The sequence below is a fragment of the Macaca nemestrina genome, chromosome 9 (genome assembly GCF_043159975.1).
Source record: "Macaca nemestrina isolate mMacNem1 chromosome 9, mMacNem.hap1, whole genome shotgun sequence".
In the NCBI taxonomy this organism is placed as follows: Eukaryota; Metazoa; Chordata; class Mammalia; order Primates; family Cercopithecidae; genus Macaca; species Macaca nemestrina.
The window spans coordinates 137,280,955-137,308,562 of record NC_092133.1 but is presented as its reverse complement, the minus strand read 5'-3'; the positions used below and the strand labels follow the sequence as shown (position 1 = coordinate 137,308,562).

General features: G+C 44.1%; 1 protein-coding gene across 3 annotated transcripts in view; it reads right to left on the bottom strand.

Moving 5' to 3' along the window:
• The window catches only part of LOC105494358 (protein kinase C theta), a 144,612-nt gene extending 117,779 nt beyond the window's left edge, over positions 1-26,833 (bottom strand). Inside the window, exon 1 of one of the 3 annotated variants that reach the window (XM_011762706.3) lies at positions 26,688-26,833. The gene's annotated coding sequence lies outside the window, so the exon portion shown is untranslated. Of the gene's footprint in view, positions 1-26,405; positions 26,513-26,687 lie in introns of those variants that run through there. The other 2 variants (XM_011762704.3, XM_071070499.1) reach the window with 2 other exon arrangements.
• Between the last annotated feature and the right edge of the window lie 775 nt (positions 26,834-27,608).

The following is a 27,608-nucleotide window of genomic DNA, read 5'->3' as shown; positions in this document are numbered from 1 at the left end:
TGCAGTGAGCCGAGATAGTGCCACTGGACTCCAGCCTGGGTGACACAGCAAGACCCTGTCTCAAAAAAAAAAAAAAAAAAAAAAAAAAAAAAAGAAAGAAAGAAAGAAAAAAAAAAGGAAGAAGAAGAAGAAGAAAGAAATATACTATCCATCTTTTTTTCTATTGATGTTTCACCTTTTCTTTTTTTCCTCCTTCTTCCTTCTTCCTCCTTCTCCTCCACTTTCTTATAACTCTTGCTGCTGTGAACATCCTTGTACATACCTCCTTGGGAACATATTTGAGAGTTTCTATAGAATACATGCAAAGTAATAGAACTACCGAGTTGTGGTATGCACATATCTTCAACTTTGGTAGTTATTGCCAAATTTCTTAGCAAAATTTAAAATCTGTAAATGTGTCATTAAATTATTTCCGAGCACCTAAAACTTTAGTCAAGTTTATCTCTGGGAAGCAGGAACTGAAATGTGACTATAATTGTATACATTAAAATACAATTGACGGTACAGAATTATACTTGGTATGGAGAAAGGTCTCCGGAACAAAAAAGTGCCGTGGAAACAGTAAAAAAACAGAGTGCTGTGGAGATCAAGTCTCGGAGCGCTCATTCAAGTAGTAGTTCAAATGGGGAAGAAAGACTAATTCAGCTGTTTGCTGAATTCAGCTGTGTGACCTTAGGCAAGTTACTTTACCTCTCTGGGTCTAATGTTCTCATCTGTAAAGTGGTACTATTTCATGATTCTAGGAACTGAAACCCACAACCGTCAGGAAGATTATAGTCTCCTTGGGATACAAGACCCATATACAAAGCAATCAAGGCCAGTTGGTACCAAAGTCCATGCATGTCACAGAAGGAACTGCAACCCTGAAGAGTGGGGACTCTCCAGCAGTAGTTTCAGGAGGAAAATGGGGGTCCAAATTGGGAATTAAAGTGCGATTGGAATTGAATTAGGGGAGATACATTTGGGGAAGTGAGACAATATGAGAATAGTTTTCCTTTCTAATACTTTGGTTCGGCAATATTAGAGGGTGTCGGCTTAGCTTCAGGGCCTGGGGAAATGCTGTGGCCTCTGGCATTTTCTATCTACAGCTCGAAATGTAAAAGGCATCTGAAAGCCACATCCACTACATCCACTATAGGAAGAGGCACAGCTCACTCATCTCCACCACAGGAACTCTGTCAACTCTTGTGGGGGCTTTACAGAAAATGAAAATGGAAATTGTGTTAGGAAAATGATCCCAATATCAGACATTTCTTTCAATAAGTCTTTTATTAGAATGTGCTTTCATTGGGAAGATAATTCATTTCCATTAAAAATTACTAAGTCTATAAAGAATCTAAAACAGAACTACCATTTGAACTCGCAATTCCATCATTGAGTGTATATCCAAAAGAAAATAAATCATCCTACCAAAAAGACACAGGCACATGTATGTTCGTGTTAACACCATTAACAACGCAAAGACATGGAGTCAACCTAGATGCTCATAAGGAAAATGAAGTACATAGACACCATGGAATACTATACAGCCACAAAAAAGAATGAAATCATGTCCTTTGCAGCAACACGGATGCAGCTAGAGGCCATGATCCTAAGTGGTGAATGCAGGAACAGAAAATCAAATAGTGCATGTTCTCACTTAGAAGTGAGAGCTAAACATTGGGTACCCGTGGACATAAAGATGGCAACGATAGATACTGGGGACAAGTAAAGGTGGCAGGGAGGGGGGATAGGGTTGAAAAACTAACTATTGGGTGTTATGCTCAGTTTCTGGGTGATGGGATCAATCGTACCCCAAACCTCAGTATCATGTAATATACCTGCGTATCTAAAAGTTCAAAAAAAAAAAAAAAAAAAAGATCTAATGCTATAGTGACTCATGTAAACCTCCTCGAGAAGGATCTGTTCATGTCACCCATAATAAACATTAACACAGACTGGTTATTTGTATACATATCTTAATAGGAAAAACCTCTTATCTTCCTAAATGACGCGTATACAAAGTATTGTGGGAACTTCTATTTCAGACAACAGACTTTCAGTGAATAATGCAATCCTCTGGAAGAGAACACTAAACAGAAACAGATTCACATTTCTGTGCTATCATTCGGATTGGGAAAAAAAGACATTCAATGTTGTGTATGCGTATGATAAAGAAATTATTTAATTCAAAGTAGAATTTAGAGGGGTTCAAAGACTTCAGCTGACTTGAATCACCTTAAGGGTCAAGCATTATATCAATTTCATAGCATTGTATTAATAGTAAGGTTTTATAAGTAGATACCACATGGTGGATTTAAAAAACAGGGTATGGGCCAGGCTGGCACAGTAGCTCACACCTGTAATCCCAGAACTTTGGGAGGCCAAGATTGGCAGATCACTTGGGATCAGGAGTTCAAGACCAGCCTGACTAACATGGCGAAACCTCGTCTCTACTAAAAATACAAAAATTAGCTGGGGTAGTGGTGGATGCCTGTAATCCCAGCTACTGGAGAGGCTGATGCAGGAGAATCGCTTGAACCTGGGAGGCAGAGGTTGCAGTGAGCTGAGATCGCGCCACTGCACTGAAGCCTGGGTAACACAGCGAGACTCTGTCTCAAAAAACAAACAAACGGCAACAACAAAACCAGAGTATGGTTTAGGAATGACCTCTTCATCTACAGAGTGCTATACGGTAGAAGAATAACTTATTCCTTTTTCTTATCCTATGACTAATGCTATAAAAGCAACAAATAGGCTGGCATGAGGGCTCATGCCTGTAATCCCAGCACTTTGGGAAGCTGAGGTAGGAGAATCACTTGCGGCCAGGGATTAGAGACTAGCCTGGGCAATGTAGCAAAACTCCCATCTCTACAAAAAAATATAAGAAACTAGCTGGGAGCAGTGGCATATGCTTATAGTCCTAGCTACTCAAGAGGGTAAGTTGGGAGGAATGTTTGAGTCCAGGAGTTAGAGGCTACAGCGAGCTGTAATTGCTTCACTGCACTCCAGACTGGGCAACAAAGCAAGACCCTGTCTTGGAAAAAAAAAAAAAGGAACATATAATATGAGCTACCTGGAAGAGGCAAATTCATAGAGACAAAGAGTAGAAGGGGGTGGCCTGGGACTGAAAGGAGAGGGAAATGGAGCATTACTGCTTACTGGGGATAGAGCTTCTGCTTGAGTGATGAAACCATTCTGGAAACAGTCATGAATCTGATTAATGCCACTGCACTGTACACTTAAAGTGGTTAAAATGGTAAATTTTATGTTATGTTTATGTTTACCACAATAAAAATAAAAGAATTATATAAGCATTTGATTTATTGCTGTATTTGCCAACAATCTTGGCTTTATTTTTAAACTTATTCTTGGCCTGTTTCTTTACCCATTTCCTAAACGGGCTGTCCCACACTTGTTCCCCTTATGTCTCCAAAACTGTGACTCTGCCTTCTCCACCTCAGCAGATGAGCTTGTTAATTTTAAGGAAAAAACTGGAAGCCGCAAAATATAAATGGCTCAACTTCCTTCGCTCTGGTTCAACTTATCCCGGTCTCCATCTGTTCTTCCCTGAATGCCTCATGCATACATGATCCTAACCCTGCACACACCCTTGGAATGGTTCTTTTCTTTAACCCCTTGCCATCCTTGTGATTTCTGCCTCTCTCCCACTCCCGCTTATAAACACCCTCCTGTTTTCCATCCTCTAACAACTTCTGCCGTGGCTTCTCCCGCAGCTATGGCCTTACCTCCCTTCCTTCACCAATCAGCTTCCTGAACCATCTTTGCTTCCTCCCCTTCCATTAGCTCCTCTGCCCTCTGCCATATGGATTCCTCCAGTCAGCACTTTGTGGATCTATCTTGTTTCCTGCAAGAGTGCCAATGACTTGGTCATTTCCAGATCCTGCAGCTGGAAATGGTCTTCCTCCTCAACCAGAGACCTTCTTCCTTTTGTGCCAGAGACCTTTCTCCACACCAAATATAATTCTGTACTATAAATTGTATTTTAATTCAATTTCTTGGTCTTCTTCCTCGACACTGCACAGAACACTGTCGACTTCCTTCTTCTCTCCTGCTCTCCTTCCCTCTCAGCTCACTCTTCAGCTTATTCTGTTGGTTTCACTTCTTTACCTAAATATTTTGGAATACATTTTGACTTTCCTTCCTTTTTCTTTAACCAACCTTTCTGGCCAATCTCATCCTTTTTGATGGCTCCTATGATCCTCTACCTAGTAGTAACCTCAAAAAGAATATCTTTCTTGAACTATACATTCACTTTCTTCATTCCCCTGTATTCAACTCCATATTGGACTTTTCCAAGTGATGTTCCGCCAGCCCCTCAAACACAACTGAAACAAACATGAATTCTTCGTTTCCCAGTGTCTGTGCCTCTCCTCTCTGTCCTGTCTTCATCAATGGAATTACCACCTACTGAGTCTTCCAAGCTAGAAATATTGGAACCAGCTGTGAATTCTCCTTCCTCTTCATCTCCTCCATCCATCTATGCAACAAATCCCATGGATTTTTCTGGTTATTTTTGTTGCATTTCATCACTGCTCTTCAGTCTTTTAGTGCTGGAACTTCAGACATATTCTCTTAATAATTTCATGATTGCAATAGATGTTTAATTACGTATCCCCTTGCTCTTTCATGCTGCCTTTTCCTCCCCCACATGGGCCACGTGGGCTGTCTTTTAAAAAAATCTCTTCCTTGCTTTGAAACATGAAGCAGATTATCTTTGCCTAAACTATAAAGTCCAGACTCATGACCCACACAACCTCTTTATCATAGACAAACTTCAAAATTTTAAGGGGATTCAATTGCGGCCAAATATATATGTTAAACAAGGCATTTAAAAAAGATGTTTTGGTTTCTTAAAATGTATTCTTCTGAATAGCCTTGAAATTGTTTAAAAGAACCCTAAGGAAAACAATCTTCCCTTACACACTAGAAAAGATGTAAACAGACATACAGCACTATTTTTTTTTTAAAAGGCTTAGTAAACACAAAGAGGAGTTACATACAGAAACCCACAGCTGATTTAATTTGCAAAACCACAGCGTTAGCTCAACTAAAGTAAAGATGACATAGATAAAATGCAACCAGAAAACTGAGATAAAAGATACAGGATAAATAACTTAAGCTGATGGTTTAGCAAACAAACATCACGGGGTAACATGAAGATCGGAGAAGTGGCTTTGGTCCAGGAAACTCAGTCCATAGAGTCCCTAGGAGCAGCAGGTTTTTAGGAGAGTCATGGAGAGGCATGGCAATCGTCATCTATTCTCGCACTTGTGAGGACGTGGTCACCGTGATGCAGGAAGAGAATTGAGATTTTAAAGTTGAAGTTGAGGGATCTAATTTCTTATTTTACTATTTTAATCTCTATGTTAGAAAGATTTGGGGAAAATTCTCAGAGACAGTCTTTAGCCTTAGGGTATAAGAGAAGGGGGGCAATGAGAAACTTCATTCAGAACTGAACTAGGGCTATTGATTCTCTGGTTCTCATTTAGAGAGTCCCAAGTGTATGGTCACGCGCAGCGAGGCATGTCCCTCCAGCGGTGATGTGCACAGCAGTTAAAAGCAGGGCAGGAGGTGAGAGCTTGGCCCTGGACTGTATGAGTGGGAATTAATTAGGGAATTCTCGAGGTTCTCTCTACTCATTGGCCTATCTGCTAACATTTCAGCAATAAGCAATAAAAAGTTAAGGCTTAAAAAGAAAAGTTATATATCCTCATTATGAATATAAATGATCACAGTCAAATACCTTATACTAGGCTCACTAGGAAGAAATATTCATTAGTCACCAACTAAATGCCGGGAAAAGAACTGGTAAAGGAACTTCTGGGTAATAAAAGAGCCCTGATCCCAGTCCTTGAGGACTGGGGCAGATAAGAGCTGTGCATTGTTTGGGCCAGGGAAGGAGGGACATGACTTTTTCTAAATCATCTAGTGACTCCTTTGTATCTTTTTTTTGAGACAGAGTCTTGCTCTGCCACTCAGGCTGGAGTGCAGTGGTACAGTTTCAGCTCACTGCAACTTCCACCTCCAGGGTTCAAGCGATTTTCCTGCCTCAGCCTCCTGAGTAGCTGGGACTACAGGCATCCACCACCACACCTGGCTAATTTTTGTATTTTTAGTAGAGACGGGATTTGGCCGAGTTGGCCAGGAGGGTCTCGAACTCCTAACCTCAGGTGATCTGCCTGCCTCGGCCTCCCAAAGTGCTGAGATTACAGGTGTGAACCACCGTGCCTGGCCTGTATCTTTTTTGTTAACCATGATTTTGTGGCAGCAAGTACAATATCAGATATTTTTTTCACTCTCCATAAAAAAAGGAAACATTTAATAATCTAAAAACAGGCCAGATTTTAGAAATTCTCTTTACTTCTTCACTGTCTTTGTTTTATTGTTCTTTGAGTTTTGTGTGTTTGTTTTTATTGATACCTCAAATTTTGCATATTTATGGGGCACATGTAGTATTTTGTTACATGCACAGAATGTGTAGTGGTCACGTCATTGCATTTGAGGTGCCTGACTTTACCTTATTTGTGTGTTATTTACTTATTGTCTTTCTACTCCAAAAAAAGTAGGTGTAGGCTTGACGAAGGTCAGTACCTTTTCCCTCTCTTCTCCCCCTGTGTTTTAAACACCCAGAAAAAGGCGTGACAAGTTAGGTGTTTGATCAGTCAACATTTAGTGACCGAATAAAACCCAGCTTTCCCCTTGTCCTTGAAAATATCCATTTTCTGTTTGTTACTGCCTAAGCCACGCTAATGGGTGAAGGGAATCTCAGCAGTGCTTGCATTTTTAAGAGGATCTGTGTCCCTTAAGATCCGAGCTGGCAGCATTTCAGGTGCTGGATAGAATAAGGTGTAGGGAGAACTTTCTGGAGTATTTTGAGATTAGGTGGGGAGCAGCATTCTAAAGGCAGTCATCCTTGATTTGTTGGGAAGCCTACTCCAAGGAGAAAGAAATCCGTCTGTGCTGTTTTTGGTTTACACGGCTTCTTCTTCCCCTCCACGACTGAATCTAAAAACCTGCAAACACTGGCCGAGAGGCGGTGCATCACGGACCGATTAGGACAAAATGAACCCGTAGAAAGTGTGGAGACTTTGTCTCCGCCCCTAGGATAGTGTTTCACAGATATGCTGCACCTGGTGGCTACTCTAATTTTCCTTGTTATTCATTTTCAGGGCTAATGCTTACATACTCAATGAATTGTTCAGCCTCTGAGAATTGTTCAGCCTCTGAAAATGTGTCTATTTGGTCAAATATAAATAATCCATTTTATTTTCTATTTTAGAAACCAAGTCAAAACAAAGTACAGGTTTCTTGAAATTTTAAAAATTATTCTTTTGAGGTTGGGCACGGTGGCTCAGGCCTGTAATCCCAGCACTCTGGGAGGCCATGACAGGCAGATTGCTTGAGTCCAAGGGTTTGAGGCTAGTCTGGGCAACAAAGCAAAACCGTGTCTCTACTAAAAATACAAAAAGTTAGCCGGGCATGGTGGTGTGCACCTGTAATCCTAGCCACTCAGGAGGCTGAGGTGGGAGGATCACCTGAGCCTGGGAGGTGCAGTCTGCAGTGAGCTGAGATTGTGCTGCACTCCAGCCTGGACAACCAGAGTAAGACCCTGTTGTCTCAAAAAAAAAAAAAAAAAAAAAAAAAAAAAAGGAAAAGGAAAAAAGAAATGTTTTCTTGAATAAGGGTATTTTTTTGAACTTTTTGGAATCGTGTGCTTCAGGACCCTGTCAAATATTACTAAACAATAGGCATCGAAACAATTAGAAATTTGACGTGAACCTACAACTGATTCACATACACAGAAACACACCGACTCAAAAGCCAATTAAAAAGTTACAAAGGCCTATGCTGAAAAATAATTTATGTAGATCTCACAGTATGACAGAATAGATTACTTTTTTAAATTCTCAGAACAGCTCCATAAAGTTGAAGTTCAAACCTCCAAGTTATGACTCAAGAATGTTAATCTGGCCACCATTCTTGCTGGTTTTTAATTAAACGAACTTTCTTCTTAACAGCCTTTACAAGTGACGGTCGTCAGTATATATGTGTGTGGGTGTGTGCATGTATGTTGATATGATAGAACTTGCCGTTTTTAATGTGTTTAGCACGTTATTAAATATAGCATGAAAAGACATGAAAGAGTTGAGGAAAGCAGGAAGAAGGGAGGAAAGTTCAAGGAAAAAGTAAAGGGAGTTGGAGAATTGAGGTGAATAAAAGTCTGAAAAAGCAGATTAGGATTCTAAAATAAGCTTTTAAGGTTTACTTAAACTATAGTTTAAAATTTACAAGATTGTCAGTTTGAAATAATGCTGGTAGGAAGGAAATACATTGAGCCACGGACCTGGCATCTGGAGATACTGGAAAGGAAAGAGGGAGGGATTGAGGTGGACGCTCACAGGTAAGGAGGAACAGAGGAGAAGCCCACTCAGGCTTGTCTATGAACTCATCCGTGTGGTTCTCCTGCAGGGGAGCCTCATAAATGCCCCGGTCAGTGCTGGACCCCAAAGAAAACCACTGCGGCCATCTCCTGTCTCCCTCACAAGTTTTCCCTGAAAAGACAACAACTTTCGGAGTTCCATGTGGTTTTTCAGCCTTTTCCAAATCTCTCTAAACACCAGGAGGAGTGTTCAGTGCTTGAGCAGAGAGACCCACACTCCAGGGCCCAGCAGAGAATGCCTGGAGAAGATACTCAGCAAAGCCGACTAGGTCTAAGCAGAGCTCCCGGCTTGATGATGATGCTCAACCAGAGTGAGTGTTCTCTCCATTACTAAAATAAGTAATATATTGGACAGCAAAACAAGGAAATAGCCCCACACAGTAATTGAGCTATAAAGAGAGAAGGAAGTCTCAAAACCCACTTCTCAGAATTAACTTCAATGTCAGGTAGTACTTTTAAACGTAAGTCAGTAGATAAGGTATATTCCCAAAATCAGGCTTTGCTACGTGGAGTATTAAGAACACAGACCATGGCATCAAACTGCTTGAGTTCAAATTCCAGCTCTGCTGTATGGTAGCTCTGTGGCTTTAAATGAGCTATTTAACCTCAGTTTTCTTGTCTGAAAAATGAGGATCATAATAGGATTAAATGGGTTAATAGATGCAAAGTGATTAGAACAGTTATTAGCAGACAGAAAAAGTTCAATCTATGTTAGTTGCAATTATTACATACTCAGAGTCAAAAGAACACTCATGTTTTCTTCCAAGATTTAGCACTAAAATATTTTCTGTAATGATTACTTTTTAGTTATTTTGTTGAAAAAATGCTATGGTTCTTTCAAGGTGGACTTCCTTGGTTGGTTCTCAGCTGCCACCTCCCCTCCCCCAATAAAACAATAGCCCCTGTCCCTTGTCAACTAGATCCCGGTACACACAGTTTCACTTTAAAGGCATGCAATCACTTTGGCTCAAGAGAAGATATTCAGTCGAAAGTGAAGGGATGGCTGGGATTTCAGAGCGAGAGTCCCACAGTTCCAAGAGTCCCGGAAGCAGCAACCTCACTTTGCCCAGTGTCCCTCCTCCTCTTCTCGGTGACAGGGAGATCTACTGCATGTCTGGAGGTGCATGGGTGGGATTCTGGGTGCCCTGCCTTCTGAGTCCAGGTCAGGGGCACAGGTCTCCATGGCCCATCCTGATGTTGGGCCATCTCTCCTACCTTGTCACTGCCTCTTCCCTATAAGCCCCTCATCATGACACATGCCTCGATTTATCTTACATCGAATCAGATTTTCTGCTTTACTTTTTATGCTTGTTCACATCTCTCGTCTACCTAGCGCGCTCTCAGCCTCCACTTGGCAGCCTAAGCCCACCGCTTTGTTCCTCCTCTTCCTGCCTCCAACTCTCCATGGGATCACACCACCTTCTTCCTGTATGGGGTTTTCTGGTCTTTTCCCTCCGACACTCCTCCACTCTGTCATGTGCCTATACTGAGCTGACATTCCATCAAAATTTACTGAGTACTTGCTATGTGTGGGACTCTCTGCTCAAGGCGAGGGCTAGGGGCTAGACAGACAAAGAAATGCAGAGCTTGCCCTCGGGAGCTCACAGTGCAGTTGGGGAGGGAGGAAGGGCGTGTGAGAGCTGCTGAGCTGTCCATGTGCACAGGATGCCAGGGCATGCAGAGGAGACACACCTTGACCCAGCCTGTGGGGGCCTTTGCAGAGGAGGTGATGTCTCAAGGGTTAGCCAAGTGACGATTGGAGCGTGAGAAGTGCACCCCGGGCCTGGGATCAGGTGCAGAGCTGTAAAATGCCAGGGGCTCCTGGGGAGCTACAAGGTGCTCAAGGACTCAAGGGAGGCCTGAGTCTAACAGGCAGGGGACAGGCCGGGAAGAACTCACGGGCCCTGCGAAGGTCCGGGATACTATTTTGCAGGTGATGTGGAGTAACCAAAGAGCTTTGCAGTGGAGTGAGCAATCATTTTTGTTGCAGCAAGATCCTCTATCAGCGGTGTGAAGAGCAAGACTAGAGGCTCAGTCTCGGAAAATAAGCGAGGTCCTCTGTAGGAAATATTATGGTGTAAATGGCTGCAATACTATTGCTCGATGGTATTTTCAAAGGCAGCTGCTGCAGCCTATCCCTTCCCCTCCCACCTGTCCTTCTGTGAGGCCACTGTGCTGCTCGCCCAGGAGTGCTCTCTGCTGCCCCTCCTTGATCTTGCCTGGCCTATGACCTGTTTTTCACCCAAAGACCAAGTCAGCAGGAACTTCCCAGTTTCAGACCCCATATGGAGAAATAACAGGTGGGGGGATCTCAACCTCCTAGCTGCATCCACCCAGGGGCCATATAAGGGAGTGACCCCATCTCAGATCTGACTGCAACCTTATGAGAGGACCCTAGGGATGCCGTGAAGACCAAAACCGCCAAGCCAGAGCTGACCCAAATCCCTAGCCCACAGAATCAAGAGCAAATACAATGGTGCTGCTTTTTAAGCCACTAAGTTTGGGAGCAGTTTGTTCCATAGCAATTGATATCTTCAAAGCAATGCTCTGGGTCAAACAAACACATGTCAAATAAAGAATAAACTCCCCACTGACAATTTCAGGACAATAGCACGGGTCCACTGTCAATATATACCAACTTGCACTTCATCCTTACTTACTTACTACCAAATCCCATTTCAAGCCTTTGTCACACTTAACTGATTAGGGCTTAAGCTTTTGAAAAAGGAGTTTTCAGAAAATGTAATCCTCTGATTCTATCTTGCAAAAGACTAAGAAAATGTGGCATGTGGATTAAAATTCCCTGGAATTTCGTTTGAATTTTCCTATGGGTAGTGTTTAGATGCACATTCAAGCAAATGTACGTTTCACTTTTTGAAACTGCAGAATGTTTGATGCTTCTTTATAATGTGCCTTCTCAGCAGCATGGCTGGGTGTCTTGAGACAGCACAGTACTTGAATGAATAGTGTGATCTCTCTTTATGTTTACATATTTAGACCCAGAAGTCTAGTCTATTTTTCCATGAGAAAATATCTATAACATTTTCCTAGAGAAAATTGATTTTATTTTATTTCAGTAGACACATATGCTCTCTGTTCTGAATACTTTAAGCTGTTTCTCTCAAGAGAAGGGGTTTGCTTGCTGGTTTTCTTCTCTATAAAAATAACAGAATTCAAACATGATGTGATGTGTTAACATTCCCCTCTGCCAGCTCCAGCTATGGGAAATTGCTAATGGTTGAGTTTTACTTTATTAATTTCTAAAAGGAAGTGCTAATATATGCTTAGCAATGTTAGCCTTTTTTGGTGAAAGAAATTGCATTTATTTTATTTTAAAAAGAAACAAAAATCCCTTCCCTCTTGTTGCAATACTTTGTTCTCCTAAAGCACCTTTAGTTGCAGATCTCAAGTGTACTATAAATATTAACAAATCTCCTTGTCCAGGAACTAGGAAAGAATCCCAGGAGGAAAGTCCTTCTTTTCATTACCATGGCAAATACTTCAGCTGCCTCTGCTTCAGAACTCGGAATTATGTAAGTTACTTCCCACTGAATTACGTTCATCAAAAGTAATTGAAAAACCACAATTACTTTTGCACCAAACTAATATTTACAAAGTAGAGTAATTCATGTTCTTCCTATACGAGAGTTATTTATGTCTACTGTTCATATTACCCCTCTAAGTATGTCCCCAGTAAAATGTATGCCAATTTATGTTTATTGAATGACTAGTGCAGATGAATTAGGGTTCCCATTTTTAGAGGAGAGATTTCCTCTATTATTCATCATTATCTTATATTCCAGAAACATAGCCCACTGAGGAAATCCATTTGACCTTTTTAGAGAAACTTGGTTATCATAACGTTCCTTGTGTTACCATCCCCACTAACACGGTAGAACGAATCATGTTTTGCTGTTGCTATGGCATTACATTTTAATTCCTCCTGTCCATAGCAAAGCTAATTGTAGCTGAATGACTCCCATGTTTGTGTGACTGCACTTCAGTTTATTGGTGTAGAGTTATACGTGCCACCAGTGGTTTCATCCTCTGACCTACACTGGATGTTCTGCAGTGGTTATGACAGGACACACCAACTACAGCCCTAGGAGCTTGAAATGCATCCACTTCTTTCCCACCCCAGCTGTCCAGGTGAAATCCTGGTCTGGCCAGAATGGGTAGATGCCAAAAGTACCTCCCAAAAATAGCTACAAAGTATTCGAATCAGGAGGAATCCCAGACCTGCCCCTAATCCATTCAACCTTGTCTCCCAATTCCCACTTCTGGGACTTTTCAGTCTGACTTCACTCTTGGGTAGGTCTGGAAGGTGAGCGTGACCCTGGCAGAGCGGGACTAGGTAGGGTGAATGATGCAAAGAGATTCAGTGGCCTCTCTCCAGTCTCTTCTCCTACAAGGGACAACCCAATGGGTTCCCAATATCCTTGTGTGCCAGCCACTACCTGTCCTTGATTACTGCAAGGAAACTGAAGAGCAGAGAGACAGAGAGAGCTCAGGAGGGGAGGAATACAGCTGATGACCAAGCAGATGACACCGGCCAGGAAGACGTCAGTGTGCCCAAGGGTTTCTATGGAGCTGGCCCGGAACACTTCTCAGTCAGATTCCCCTAAAACTCACCTTTAGATCTAGACCCAAATTGGAGTGCTTAGGGCTCTCAATGTTAATGATTAGGGCCTAAAATATGGTATTAATGTTTGGAAACCTTCATATTGGTGACTGGAGGGAAATTAAATATATTCCCTGGCTATAGGAGGCCTCATGAACCTCCTCAATCCAAGATTCTGTCTGAGTTCTGTGCTGAGAGTTAAAGAGAGAAAGAGAAGACTTGGTACATGCTCTCAGGCTTACTCAGGAGACAATAATTGAATTAAAATGTCATTAGGGAGCTCCAGTAATAAGAAGGATAGAAGCCTCAGGTCCCCAGAGACACAGGAAGCAGAGAGAAAGTCCACACATCACAGGTGACTTGGAAAAGGTCTAATACAATAGGACACTTAAAAACATGCCAATTATATAGTAGGGGCAAATAGTGTTTCATGAACAGGACATAGGGACTCTGTTTGAGAAGAGACCTCCATGAACAAAGACAGGGATACTCTTGGCCCTAAAGAGCCCATTCCCTTCTCATTTCTAAAAGGATAGCAGAACACAATGGATAGAGATGCAATTCAGGGCCAGAATGCACAAGGTACCAAGTCTTGCATAGGAAGACGTGTCATCCAAATTCTGCAGACAAAGTTGAGCGTAGCTCTCTTTTCTGCCCTTACCTGACCCTGTGCTTACATTCCCCAGGAGGGAAATGTCTCAGTGGAGTCCCAGTGTTTTCCCTCTGTGACATCCCTGAGGTCACCAAGGCCTTGTGGGGTACAAGCTGGAAACCTCAGCACTGGCTTTAACACTGTTTTAGCCGGGGTTTAGCTGTTGTAGAAACCCATAGATGTGAGTGCCCATTTTATTTTATTGTTGCTGGGATTTATTTCTAATCTTCTTTAAAAGATTATGCTTTTCTTTGGTTTCATAATGTTGGTTTATTCTACTTTTAAGTGAGTCCCCTAAATAATTTACTACTCTTTCCTTTTAAGATAAACATTCTTTTTTAGTGAACGCTTTCACTTACTTTGTTTTGGGCATACCTCTATCATCCTAATTCTTGAATTGAGTCTTTTACCTTTCTTACTCGTATCTATTTTAGTACATTTAAAAGTGATTATAGGCCGTGCGTGGTGGCTCATGCCTGTAATCCCAGCGCTTTGGTGGTGGCAGGCGGGTGGGAGGATCATTTGAGGTCAGGAGTTGGAGACCAGCCTGGCCAACATGATGAAAACATGTCTCTACTAAAAATACAAAAGTTAGCCAGGCATGGTGGTGTGAGCCTGTACTCTCAGCTACTCAGGTGAGGCAGGAGAATCGCTTGAACCCGGGAGGCAGAGGTTGCAGTGAGCTGTGATCACGCCACTGCATTCCAGCCTGGATGACGGAGCGAGACGCTGTCTCCAAAAAAGAAAAAACAAAACAAAACGAAACCAAAACAAAATAAAAAATCCCCCAAAAACTAACAAAAAAAAATTATGATTTTGTTCTGAAGAATCCTTAAAATATTTTTCATTTAATTTAAACAAAATTTTATCTCTTTTATCCTTTACTATTTTTTCTTTATTAAAATCACTTATGAATTTTTGGTATGTCTACATTTTATGTTTACCTGTTGCCTCATTCTTTTGCTTATAGAATATTTTTGAATATTTTAATATTATCTTTTATTTCCTGATCACGCTTAGCTTAATCTTTTTTTAATTATTGACATTACAATGGTCCATAAAGCAGGATGCCAAGAGGATGATAAGGGGAAAAAAAAAATCAAACCACATACAAGGGGAGATGGAGTCTTTTTCTTGCAGCAAGTCGCCTCCTGGAATTCTAAACATTTCCCACCCCCTTCAGCTCTGATTTCTGGTAGAATTTATCTAGATAACCCCAGAGGCCCAGAGGCAAAACCTTCCAAGACAATAGTAATTCTGTTGTGCAGACATTTAAGTCACTAGACTGGGATGCTTTTCCTCTAGCACTCAGCACACCGTCCCTTGGGCATTACAGATTCTAAAAGGTATGACTCCTTTATTTATTCCACTAATATTTACTGAGCACCTACTATGTGTCAGATACAATGCTGAATGCTAGAAGTGCAACAAAAAGAGTAAGAGAGAGTGTGGATCCTGTCCTCAGGGAGTGTGCAGTGTGGAAGAAAGCCAAGTGCTGACGTGGAGGATCAGGAAGAGCTTTCCAGAGGACAAGAGCCATCTTGGGAGCTGATGAGGTACAGGAAGTAGCTCAGAGATTGAGCAGACGCTCATGAGACCAGGGGATGCAGGGACCTCCGAGGAGCTTAAAGAGGTTCAGACTTGGAGGAACCGGATGTGAGGGCTGGAGAGGAAAGGAGTAGAACTTTCACATCCACATCAGAGAGCCTGGGCTTTATCCCGGGAGCACTGGGTAGCCTTTGGAGAACTTAGAGCAGGGAGCGGCACGCCGGGTTCCAGAAGGCAGCACACGGTAACCACGGCTAGGGAAGAGGTTCCACGTCAACGCAGAAGAGAGACGGTGGTGGCTGTAATTAGAGCAGAGGTGGCGGGAGTGTGACAGGCTGGAGGGAACACGGAGGAATCAGGGTGAGCGAATAAAATCGGTTTGGGGCAAGTTATGGAAATAGGGGAGATAGAGTCAAGGAATGACACACAGATTTCAGGTCGTGCAGCAGGTGATGTCTATGCCAGTTGCAGAAAAGAGCAGGAGGGGAAAACATGTTGAAAGAGGAAAGGGAAGGTGGTGCATCCAGTTTTGCGGCATGAGGCATTAGGTGTGCCCAGGAACTATCTGGGGAAGAACGGCAAGGGCAGTCATGGCGGCGTCAGAGCCAGCGAGGAGATAGGTATGGAGGGTGATGAGGGATGAGGATGCTCACAGGGTGGGAAAATTGAGGAACATCAGTCATCCAGGTTGATAAAGAAGAGGAGCTTGCCAAGGAGAAGAGAGGAGGGAAGGAAACATGGGCAGGGGGGTCATGGGAGACACAGGGGGGCAAGCACCCAGGATGCATGTGTGCTCACAGCACATCTGGCTGCAGGAAGTCAGGTAAGAGGGGGGTAGAACTCCACGGGAACCGGCCATGAGGAGGGTGCGGGTGATCGTTTCATGGGGAGAGGGTGGGGGATCATTTCCGAGGGGCTCAAGAGGCAAGGCCAGGCATCTACAGTTCAAGACATGTGGGGTGAGGAAGCAGAGGCAGCAAGTGTAGACAACAATTTGAGGAGTTTGATTGTGAAGAGGAGAGTGACAAGGAAGTAGCAGGAGGAATGTATAAAAGGATATATAATTCTTTTTTTTTTTTTTCACAGAAGGAAGGGATTTAAGTTCACTTAATACAGTACAGGGAGAATGGGGCCAGAAATGAGGGAGAGAAGGAAAACACAGGTGACAGGGAAGATAAGGGATTGAGATTCCCAAGAACAAGAAAGAAATGGATTCCGGGGCCCCAGGGGAGGTGAGCCTCAGGCAGGAACTGAGGGGCTTTTTTTTTTTTTTTTTTTTTTTTTTTTGAGACGGAGTCTCGCTCTGTCGCCCAGGCTGGAGTGCAGTGGCACGATCTCAGCTCACTGCAAGCTCCGCCTCCCAGGTTCACGCCATTCTCCTGCCTCAGCCTCCCGAGTAGCTGGGACTACAGGCGCCCGTCACCTCGCCCGGCTAATTTTTGTATTTTTTAGTAGAGACGGGGTTTCACGGTGTTAGCCAGGATGGTCTCGATCTCCTGACCTTGTGATCCACCCATCTCGGCCTCCCAAAGTGCTAGGATTACAGGCTTGAGCCACCGCGCCCGGCTTTTTTTTTTTTTTTTTTTTTTTTCTGAGATAGACACTTGTTCCATCACCCAGGTTGGAGTGCAGTGGGTCAATCTCGGCTCACTGCAACCTCTGCCTCCTGGGTTCAAGCGGTTCTCCTGCCTCAGCCTCCCGAGTAGCTGGGATTACAGGTATGCACCAGCACGCCTGGCTAATTTTTGTATTTTTGGTAGAGACAGGGTTTCACCATGTTGGCCAGGATGGTCTGAAACTCCTGGCCTCAAGTGATTCCGCCTCGGCCTCCCAAAGTGCTGGGATTACAGATGTGAGTCACTGCGCCTGGCTGGAACTGAGGGGTATCTTTCGTTGTGAAAGAAAAGAAGGATGAGAGGGTGGATTCAGATAAAGTGAGGTGTGCATCCCTGTGATCCCAGGGTGGGGGCAGTTCTCATTCGGGAAACTTGCACCTTCTCAGGGAAGCAGGAGGCAAGGCGGCTGCTGAACGCAAGGGGACGGCAGAGGCAGGAGCAGCTGAGGAGAAGCTGCCATGGAAAGCAAGATCATTGGCCAGGGAAATGTCTGGGAGCTGGGGAAGACAGAGATCCTAGACTAAGGGGGAAGTCACAGAGCTACGGCATCCTGAATTTGCAGAGCGGCATGTTTTCCAGGAGAACTCATCAGCCTATGTGTAAACGCTGGAAAAACAGGCTGTTGGATTTAGCTGTGATGATCCCAGTGACCATAGAGGCGGCAAAGAAAGTGCATGATCTCACACATCACCAGGTGGTCCTTCCTCAGCAGCAAGGGAAACGCTTTAGCAGAGGGACGGTGGCCAAGTTTATATTTGTCAATGTCATGCTGAAAGATCTCTGGTCTGTATAATAAACGCTATTTCTTCCTAACCTGTCTTGTTCTTTATGAAACTGATGGGTATATTTCAAAGTTTATATCCTTCCTAACAAACCAGGGACATGGTTATCACATACTCCCCCTAAGAAAATATCTTCCCCTGATGGGTGGGGTGGCTCACCCCTGTAATCCCAGCACTTTGGGAGGCCAAGGCAGGCGGATCACTTGAGGCCAGGATTTCAAGTCCAGCCTGGCCAACATGGTGAAATCCTGTCTACTAAAAATACAAAAATTAACCAGGTGTGGTGGTGCATGCCTGTAGTCCTAGCTACCCTCGAGGCTGAGCCACAATCATTGCTCGAGCCTGGGAGGCGGAGGTTGCAGTGAGCCGAGATTGAGTCACAGCACTCCAACCTGGGCAACAGAACAAGACCCTGTCTCAAAAACAAACAAACAAACAGGAACCACGTGTGGTCCTTCCCTAAACAGCCACTTAACTAACAAACTTTGGGAACACAGTCCCTGGAGGCATGGAAAGAATGCCACATCAGAAGCCAAGAGATCAGGGGTCAGCACTAGTAATCTGATGTGTGACCCTTGATCAAGTTTCTTAACCTGCACACCTCAGCTGGCTTCTCTGTAAGCTGTGAGATCCACCCAACATATGGGGCTTTCCGAATGACTGATTCCCGGGTTCCGGGCACAGGGCATGACTAACGACTGCCTTCCCATCGCTCCCTCTTCCTTCTGGCCCCTAAGCTCACCCGATTCTATAACTTAAAGGAATGGTATAGAAAACTTAATGCCATAGGTATGTACTTTACTTTTTGAATTTTAATTTTTATTATAAGTTCTGGGGTACGTGTGCAGGACGTGCAGTTTTGTTATATAGGTAAACGTGTGCCATGGTGGTTTGCTGCACCTATCAACCCATCACCTAGGTATTATTTTTCCTAATGCTCTCCCTCCCTCCAATCCCACCTCCTGACAGGCCTCAGTGTGTGTTGTTCCCCTCCCTGTGTCCATGTGTTCTCATTATTCAGCTCCCACTTATAAGTGAGAACACAAGGTGTCTGGTTTTCTGTTCCTGTGTTAGTTTGCTGAGGATAATGGCTTCCAGCTCTATCCATGTCACTGTAAAGGACAGGATCTCATTCCTTTTTATGGCTGCATAGTATTCTACAGCGTGTATGTAGCACATTTTCTTTATCCAGACTATCATTGGTGGGCATTTGGGTTGATGCCACGTCTTTGCTATTGTGAAGAGTGCTGTAATGAACATACGTGTGCACATATCTTTATAATAGAATGGTTTATATTCCTTTGCGTATATGTCCAGTAATGGGATTGCTGGGTCAAAAGGTATTTCTGGTTCTAGATCTTTGAGGAATTGCCACACCATCTTCCACAATGGTTGGACTAATTTACATTCCCATCAACAGTGTAAAAGCGTTCCTATTTCTCTGCAACTTCGCCAGCACCTGTTGTTTCTTGATTTTTTAATAATCGCCATTCTGACTTGCATGAGATGGTATTTGATTGTGGTTTTGATTTGCATTTCTCTAATGATCAGTGATGTTGAGGGTTTTTTCCCCCATGTTTTTTGGCTGCATGAATGTCTTTTTTTAGCTAAGAAACAGATTGAATGTGTCCCAAACCAAATGATACAAAGTTTCATGAAATAATTACCCTTCCTACATGAAATGCATCCTAGTATTTTCTGTTTTATTCTATTTCATGCTTGTTATCACTCCCAAAATTAATGTCATTGCCCACTAGTGGACTGTGTCTTGGAATTTGAAAAACTGTGCAGAAGGCCTGGTTTTGTATAGCTAAAACACATCAGTGAAAACAGAATGGAAAATGTTGAAGCTTATGCCTTAAAAATGCTGAACACAGCTGAGATGAACTTCTCTCAAAATGACAAGAAGAACATTTCTGTTTACTTTCAGGACAGACTTGGCTCACCTCTGAACCCCTGTCCTTTTGGCTAATTCTCATACATCTTCCATCCCCACCTGTGATACCTTGTCCTCTGGAAGCCTTTCCTGAACCTCTGAATCAGGACTTGGTTCCCTTCTACATGTTCTCGAAGCACCCAAGAAATCATCTACATATAGTGCTTAGCACAGCAAATGGCCCTTAGTGACCGGTCAATGTTAGAATATATTGCCGTAGTTTGTTTACTTTTCGATTTTTCCAATAGATTGTACACTCATAAGGAATTCTCGCCCACAGGGGAAAAAGTTTCAGGATGACAATGATTCTGCTTGTGCAGATATTTAAATCACCAGATTGAGATTTTTTTCTTTTAACACTTAGCACCCAGTCTTTTAGGTGTTACAAGGTTAAAAAAAGAAAAACCCAAAAGGTGTGTTCTTGGCATCAGCTAACACTCCAGTTAAAGGCGAAAGGAGCTAGGCCAGGTGTGGTGGCTCATGTCTTTAATCTCAGCACTCTGAGAGGCCAAGGTGGGCAGATCACTTGAGCCCAGGAGTTAGAGAATAGCCTGGACAGCATGACAAAACACCCATCTCTACAAAGTGCACAAACTAGCCAGGGCATGGAGGCATGCAACTGTGGTCCCAGCTACTGAGGAGGCTGAGGCCAGAGGATCCCTTGAGCCTCAGAGGTGGAGGCTGCCATGAGCTGAGATTGTGCCACTGCACTCCAGCCTGGACGACAGAGCAATACCCCATTAAAAAAATGCAAAGAGTTAAAGAGCAGACCTCTGACTGTCTTGTCCTCTTTCCCTCCTAGTTGTTCATGAATTAAGTACCCAGTGAGGAGACAGCTGTCAAGGTATAGGTGAGCTTCCAGTGCAAGCCGAGTGCTGTGAGTTCATGGGCAGGTAAAACTCTCTGAAATGCTGAAGAGAACCTGAATGGCACTTGTATCCATTGGTAGAGAAACCTTTTAAAGGGTTCCTCCTGTTCTTAGAAAAGGATCAAACTCCTTCACATGACTTAAAGGTAGGGCAACTCTACAGGGCAGTTTGCCCAGGACAATCTGGGTTTGTACCTGTTACCCAAGCTTAGTGATTAATAACATGCTCTTTCACTCTATGAACAGTCCCCATCTGGAGGATAATGCATATGGTTCACCTGCTTACAGGCCCTGTGTGATCTGGCGCAGCTGACCCCTCCAGCTCCAACCCGCAACAGCCCACACGCCGGCACATGCTCCTTTCTCACAGCATCACTGCTATCAGAGATCACAATTTTCTTCACTCCAAGAATTTCACTGGTTAAGGTCATATGGCAAATTAGGACGAGGAGAAGAGGTTTAAATGGAAGCTGCGATGCTTACCCTGCTCATTTCCACTCACCTGCAAGGCTTAGACTCGACTGCACTGGGATTCCAGGCTCAAATGCTACAGGGCCATTCTACAAACACTGTTCCTACCTCCCAGAACCCCCTGTCTGGCTCACTGCCACTTCCCCTTCAGGTCTCAGCTCAGCCATCACTGATAGCTCTGGGACACCCCAAATCTAGCTGCACACATAACACCGTGTGCGTCCCCTAGTGAAACACTTACACCATCTTTCTGCACATATTTATTCAGAACTTGGTATGTGCCAGGCCCTGTTAGAGTGGCTGGGGACACATCTAGGTACAAAATGCCAGCCCACATGGAATTTCATGCTAGAGGAAAAAAGAGACGGAAAGGAAACTAATAAATATAAAGTAGAGTTGCATGACATTATAAACGGATATATAATAGTACAAATATCTCATGAATTCATCACAATTCATTATAATTTCCTATTTGCCTGACTACATCTCCCTGTGGGTTTTGTAGCACGGTGTGTGATCGGAGGCTCGCAACAAAGGCCTGGTGAATTCATCAATAGCAGTTTCCCTTTCCATTCTCTCCATTGTCCTGGGAACTTGTCCTGCTCTGATAACATACAAAAGATAATTGTATCTGTCACTAACCTAAAAAGTATCTGTCCCTCACATTCAGGATTATTAACACTGATGCCATGTTCACTTTATTCTCAACAACTACTCATTTCTGAATCATAAGGTTCCTCACGGAGGTGGAGATAACCATACCTACAGAGACATTTTGTTTATGTTTTAGGGACTGTCCTTTCCATGGCTTCCCTAGTCCCTTAGGTGCTGTGTAAGTTGTATTTCCTCCATTAATTCTTCACTAGAAAAATGTGTATATGCTCAAGCTGGGATAGGAGATAAACAATGAACTCAGGAGTAGCATCCGCCGAGATCCCTGCCATTGGACATTCGATGATTGGGTAAAAAGTTAACTCATCAGCACCTTACACCTATTAGAAAGGCTACTATAAAAAAAGATTTTTTAAAAAGGCCAGGTGCAGTGGCTCATGCCCGTAATCCCAGCACTTTGGGAGGCCAAGGTGGGTGGATCACGAGGTCAAGAGATGGAGACCATTCTGGCCAACATGGTGAAACCCCATCTCTACTAAAAGTACAAAAATTAGCTGGGCGTGGTGGCATGCACCTGTAGTCCCACCTACTCAGGAGGCTGAGGCAGGAGAATTGCTTGAACCTGGGAGGCGGAGGTTGCAGTGAGCTGAGATCGTGCCTGGCGACAGAGCGAGACTCCATCTCAAAAAACAAAAAAAAGACAGCATTGCTAAGAATATGGAATACTGGGGACCCTTTCTACCATTGGTGGGAAGGTAAAATGGTCCAGCCACTGTGGAAAACAGTATGGCAGTTCCTCAAAAAATAAAACATAGAATTACCCTGTGACCCCACAATTCTACTTCTGGGTATATACACCCCAAAGAATTGAAAGCAGGATCTCAAACAGATATTTGCACGTTCCTCTTCATGGCAGCATTATTCACGATAGTCAAAAGTTAGAAGCAACCATCAACAGATGCAAGGATAAGCAAAATGTGGTATATCCATAAATGGAATACTATTCAGACTTAAAAAGGAAGGAAGTCCTGTCCAATGCTGTCACATGGATACAGCTTGAGGCTAAGTGAAATAAGACAGTTACAAAAGGATGGATACGGTATTCCGCTTATGTGAGGTCCCTAGAACAGTCAAAATCTTAGAGACAGGAAGTAGAAGGGTGGCTGCCAGGGCCTGAGGGGAGAGAGGGATGAGGAACTAGTGTTCCATGGGGACAGAGTTTCAGTTTTAGGAGATGAGAAGAATTCTGTGGATGGATGATGGCAATGGTCACACAACAATGTGAATATACGTAATGTCCCTGAACTGTACACTAGAAAATAGTTATGAAGTTAAATTTTAAGTTATGCGTATTTTAACACAATAAAAAAGTTAACTGGTAGGTCGCCTGGGACTGTGGTTGAAAACAAATGCTTGATGGTTAGACTAATCTGGATGGTCCAGCTAACCTGACTCTACCCCTTACCAGTTATAAGGCCTGGACAAGGGCTCTACCCCTTGAGCCTCATTTCCTCATCTGAAAAATTAGAAGAATAACAATAATATCTAATTTATATGAAGGCTTTTGTTAAATGAAGTAGTAATGCCTCTTACATATAAATAAAATTCTGAGTATAATCTATGGCACATAAATTCTAAATAATAATGACTCAAAACCATATATCATTGGTTTTGTTAATGCTGATTATTATTATAATTAATACTATTAGCTTAATTCAAAAGCTAACATCAACCTACAGCAACCTGCAGAAAGATGTCCTGCCAAATATTTGCTAATTTAATCCAGGAGCAAAAATCTAGGATTCTGGGCTTGAGTGAGCTTTCCTAATTTCTAACACTCTGATGCTCCTTTTGTCCCCAAGAATGTGTTTAGGTGACAGAGCAATCAGAATTTGACATGTATAAATGCTTGGCATGTTAAAATAATGAAAGATATTTTCACCATTGTAAGGAAACACCTTTTCATCCATCTTCTCTGGTTTAACATCACGTTTTTCTATAGCTTCTCATGATTTCTTCCTTAACAACTGGAATAGGTGTGAAAAAGCTACGCTGAACACATAGCTACTTAGAAATGAGCTGCTTAAAGTGTTAAAATAAGAGAAACAGCAAGCATGAGTTTAATGCTACGTATGCCATCACAATACTAATTTCCCTATTTTAAATTAAAGAGTACACACACACATACACACATATATACACACACACAGGCGGAATCACATCTATATTGCTGAGATTTTTCATTGTATAACCATATATCATTTTAAATGATTTGAGGCAAATTATTAAATAAAAATGAAAGACTGAACTCCATAAAAAGGAAATCACCTGAAATCAAATATAACCTTGCTAACGAACCATCACATTAGCAACATTTTTAGGTGCAACAACATAATCAGCAACTCTAAGACATCAAATGCATTAAAAACAGGAAGTACTAACTCTAATTCCTAATTTCAAGACAGGCAAATATACCGTAATTACATCACACGTTCTAAGGAGATTTGTCTGCGTGGGTCTACTTCTGAATCCCCGAAGTTACATACTTGTACCACAAGCTCATACTCTTGAAAGAAAATTCTGGACCCAGTCCACATAGAATTTTGGTTAAAACATCTAATTCATTACAGAGAAGAATTTAGTCTTTTCCACAGAAAAGACAGCATATGTTAGAATGAGAATACTTTATAGAAATGACCAATGACAAGCCGGCTATGTAAGGGGGCCTCTGATGCTTGGTGTTAGCAAGAGACAGAGAGTATTATTGTTGAAAGGGATCTTTGAGATTATAGAAAGGGCTGAGGTGTCAATAATCAAACACCATCCCCTTAATGCCTGAAGGAGAAGTGAGACAGCAAAACAAATCAAAGTTCCAGTTGTTGCACCGTGTGTGGTAAGCGCAGACGCAGAGAGGACATTTCTGCAGGAGAACAGAGGTAGAAGTTTGCTCAAGTAACAGTTGCCACCCCGAGGCACCACAGCACAAGACAACAGCGGAAGTGAACATGACAACGCGGATGGTGGGTGACAAGAGTCTTGCCTGGATACTGACATTTTTAAAGTGTAGAAGAAAATCGCAGGCCACTGAAACAGAGGCTGACGGTGCCCAGCAGGTTACTCTTGAAATCAGAAACAAAAGTTCATGAGAGACAAGAAGGCAGAAACAACAAAAAAAACTTAGAGTGGATCGCTAACTTGCAGGAGCTGTGCAGCTGAGGCTTTGCAGGTTTTAGAAGCTCTCCCTACGCCACGTCTTTAAAAATATGTATGTTCAGTCAGCAGAAGGAAGGGGCTAACAAGAGCCTTCTGTGGTAGGCACCTGCATCAAACAATGGCACTGATCTCAGAGGGATTTTGAACAGCTGTGCATAAACTTCAAAAGTAATTTGCAACCATATTGGTAAATGTCACCCTTCTTCCCACTAGACACAGCACTTTTTTAAAAGAGATTAAGCATCCGCAGTAAGCCTGCCATTTTACAAGCGTTACCGAAGATAAGTTAGGGGAAAAATGAAGATGATGATTCACAAGGTCGGGGTGTGGGGTGGGGTGGGGGACCCAGGACCTTAAGAATAGGGCTTGTCTGTCACGCAGCCTTGGGCAGGAAGGGCCCAGTGGGGACCGTGGCTTCTAGGGAGCAAACTAAGGGAAAAGAACAATGGAGTGGACCCTCCAGGCTTCCTGCATCTCTCACGGAGCCTCCCGAATCCCAATGGTTTAGAATTTTCTTTGGCAAAAGAAAAGGACAAAGAGGCCGGAGTTGACAGAAAGCGTGGGCGGACTCCTCAGATCTTGTAGGTGGTTCTCAAAAGAATTCAACAGGCTTGAGGTGTGTTCTGAAAGGGCAACTGGAACGTCAAGGACTTGGACACCAGGAACAGATGGTTCACTTCCCCACGGGCAGGGAGAGGGCACGGAATGCTCTCTCTTCGCTCCACCTTCTCCAGCCTAGTCCCCTTCAGCCCGTGCCACTCCTGAATCATCTTTTATTAGCACCACGTCCAGCCCGCAGACGGGCAGGACAGCACAGGGGACGAGGCCGTTCTGTGGCGCTCTCCATGCAGGAAGGACCGGAGTCTCCCAATCCAGCCAGCCCGTGGACCTGTCTTCATGCCCACTGGGGAGCGCCCACGGCTGTAGCATTCAACAGTCACTCTCCCATTGATAACGGCGGCTCTCGAAAATCCAATACCACAAGATGCTTTATTGCACAAATTTTGCTTGGTTAACCTGGCCCTCAAAGATGGAGAATAACCTCACTTGAGGCCACAGGAATGAGCACCCAGACTTTTTTTTTTTTTTTTTTTGGTATCTTTCAAAGACCTGCCTCCCCCTCCCCCAGGCCCTTGACAAGAAACTTGGCTTGTTTAGAAGCCTGAGCAATGGCACCCGCGTCCGTGCTCCAATACATTCCCAGAAAACGGGGTATGCTCCCCTGTGGACAGGATACCATCTCCAGAAAACACCTTTCCTCACGCGTTTTTTACCAAGAATATAAAAACTTTCCACCTTCCTCCCTCCCCGCAGGCCGCCTTTCGTTCAGGTGAGAAGGAAAAGAGAGAGGAAAGGACGAAGCGCCCCCAGGCCGGCGGCCCCCACCCGGCTAAGGTCGCCAGCCTCCCGCATCCCATGCGACCCGCGCCCCAGAAACCCAGCGGGGAAATGCCCCCCCGGTGCGCTCCTGCGCCCTCTTGGTTCCATTTCCTACTCCGCCTGCTCCCCCGGTAGCCCTCACCCCTTCCCGGAGGCTCTCCGAGGGGCCCCGGGTGGCCCTTCCCGCCACGGGTCTCAGCCCCTCCAGCCTGCTCCCTCCCGGCTGCGGCGCGGGGCGCGGGGCCCGGGGCCCGGGGCCCTACCTGGAGCGTGCGCGGCGCCGCTGCTGCCCGGTGGCTCGGGGACTGCGCGGGGACTGGCGGGGCTGGCGGGACTGGCGGGGCTGGCGGGGCTGGCGGGCCCGGCGCACTGCGGGTGCGCCCCGAAGGCGTTGCCGGCCAGGGGGCGCTCGCCAGCCTCTCCGCCAGCCCAGCCTCCCGGGACCCGGCACCCCTGGCCAGGGACGCGCGCTCGGTCCCCCGCCGTGCGCCCCCGGTAGCGCGCCCCGGCTCCCGCTCCCCACCTCCCGCTCCCCACCTCCTTACCAGCCACTTGTTGCCCAGCTGCGAACTGGAGCGGGAGGCGGCGGCCGGAGGGCCCAGGACAGCCCCGGGAGGGCGGCGAGGCCGAGCAGGAGCGCCCAGGCTCCGGCCACATTCTCAGCGTCAGGAAAAGGGGCGAGAGGCCACATGCCTCCCTCTCGCCAAACTGAAAACGAAACGGCGCTCCAGCAGTTTGGGTGGAAAGATCTGTGTCTGTTTTCTCTGTTTTTTTTTACGCTAGAAAGGTCTTGTAAACATTGCTCCTTTTAAAATGACCTACCCCGGGAAGTTTGGGCACACTTCTGTCCTGGGATCATCGTTTCTAGGTGGCTTCTGACCTGGGACTTTGATTTTCTGTATCTGCACATTGTCGTTTTATACACAATTGCCAAGGGGGAACTGTTGTCAACTTCACTGTGCTTGAAGCTGCAAAGGTGATGTTGCCACCGTGCTTGTCATTTTAGGACTTTTTATGCCTTGTGGGTAATGCTAATGATGGTCACAATGAGGATAACTGGGGTGGTTTCCTTTCTGTACTCCATGTAACTAATTTCTCATTCAGGCTAGAAAATTGTATGTCTGGTTACTAATACACTTACTGAATGGTTTCCTTGCAATGATGACATCAAATTATTAAAATGTACTTGATTAAGTATTTTCTTGCTGTAGTGTACTAAGATCAGATGAATCTGAGAAGTAAAACAGTAAATTTTTGTCCTTTTTTCTTTTCTTGTTTTGAGAGAGACATTAAAAACGATTAAAACAAAACAGGCCAGGTGCGGTGACTCATTACCTGTATTGTCAGCACTTTGGGAGGATGAGGCAGGTGGATCGCTTGAGGCCAGGAGTTTGAGATCAGCCTGGCCAACATGGCAAAATCCTTTCTCTCCTAAAAATACAATAATCAACTGGGTGTTGTGGCAC